Source organism: Aulonocara stuartgranti (assembly GCF_965226115.1).
Source record: "Aulonocara stuartgranti genome assembly, chromosome: 18".
Lineage (NCBI taxonomy): Eukaryota > Metazoa > Chordata > Actinopteri > Cichliformes > Cichlidae > Aulonocara > Aulonocara stuartgranti.
Genome location: NC_138954.1, coordinates 21,182,288 through 21,184,169, shown reverse-complemented (window position 1 = coordinate 21,184,169; position 1,882 = coordinate 21,182,288).

Sequence of the window (1,882 nt, the reverse complement as noted above, 5' to 3'; positions counted from 1 at the left end):
AAAACGAGGCGTGGAATGATAGGTATTGTCACCTTTCAGAAGACTGCTTCCCTGGAAAGGATGTTTTATTGTCATGATCAAAAGCGTAACCCGTCTTACAAGCCCTTAGTAAACTAACTACTCTGACAAGATGTTGGTGAAGATGGCATGCATGCCACCCTGTCAAACCTCATTACAACTAGCCATCATGGTCTATTCTAAAGAACTTTATGGGGATTTTACTCCAGTGTTATCATTGCAGGAAGTTTTTTTTGTTTTGTTTTTTAGTGTCTGATTCAGTGGAACTCTTTGGAGGTATTGCATTACAGGGTTGAGTAACCCTTTGTATGAGCAAGCTATATTTGAACTATCATAGGCACTATTAGTCTAACATGTTTAAGCTTGTAACTGCTGTCAGGCTGCATGCCACTAATTAGAAGGCAAATAACACCAGACAAGAAGGGGATCAGTTCATCTTATTTAGCTTTAGCGGAGCTTCACACTTCATCAGACATCAGTTCCACAGTAAACATGTGATCATAAAGGCAATTAAACAGATAACCTTGTCAGGGTTATACAACATTATTTTGCTGTGCTCTTGCAATGAATTGTCCTATCACGTACACATTTCCTTTTAATGAAGCAGAGAAGAAGATCAAACAACATCCTGTTAAATTTTCTGTGGATCCGATACCAAGTAAAAACAGCACTAGTATTGTCAATACCGACATGATACTCGATACTGATACTTTAACCTTATGTTATGTGGCAGCGGAGTGTCATGATTTATAGATTAACCCCCATCAGATCATCAATTTACATATTCTAAGTACATTAATTAACAGTACAAAACACACCTTTCAGCTTTTAATGTATTTTGAAATTGGGGTTTTTTGGAGACCTGGAATTTTTTTTATTAGTCCTTTATTGATCCAGGTAAAAATCTCATTGAGATTAAAAATCTCATTTCCAAGAGAGACCTTGAGATGTGCACATGTGAATGTGTAAATGTGCCTCTAGTTGCAGTATTTTCCAGTCAACATTCAATTAATATGGGTGTCACTTTAGCTCAGTGGGTGAGCAGGTGGGCTGTGAGCGGTTCCAGCTTCATTGTTGTATCCCTTCATCCCTTCGTATGGTCTCACTTTCAGGTAGGTCTGTGTTGCTCACGTTGGTACATGGAGTTAAACCAAGCATTTTACTCAAACCAGATCAGACCTGCAACTATACCACAGAGTTGGCATCCTCAGTAATTTATGTTAGCTGCCACTCAGCTGGATAACTGACGTGACAACATGCTGCCAGAGCCAAAAATCTTATAATCACAGCTGATTAATGAACTGTATAGTATTATCCCGTCTGAGAATGCATGTCCCTGATGAGCTCTTTGCATATATCAGAACACAGATGTATGGGTAAGGCATGTCTTCAATTTTTCCCATAATGTTTGGGGTAAATGTAGCGAGACGGTAACAATCTCTGAGAGGATTCTTTGTGGTTTTCATTAAACCAAAGCATAATATGGAGAATATAAATCACATGAGACTTAAATAAAAAGGGCCTGATAATGAAGCATGGGTTACTCAATCCTACTTTAAAAAGTGCGGCTGCTTTTAAACACTGTCCCCTTGTTCACCACAATGACTCATTAAAACTTCACCAGCATGATTGACTCATCCCTTGGTGAATACAGTGTCCACAGCTCTGTGGAGCAGATTGTTACAACTTGCAACAAAACCCACATGGCGCATCTCTTCTTTTGTGACATCTTCATGGATATTTGTGGGACAATAGTTGTGGTTTCGATGAAATACATAAATCACTTTGTTTCCATTCTTTTTATGGCCAGTCTGTTGTGAAAACGGATGTGCTCACGATCGCTTGATTGAGAAAATACACAACT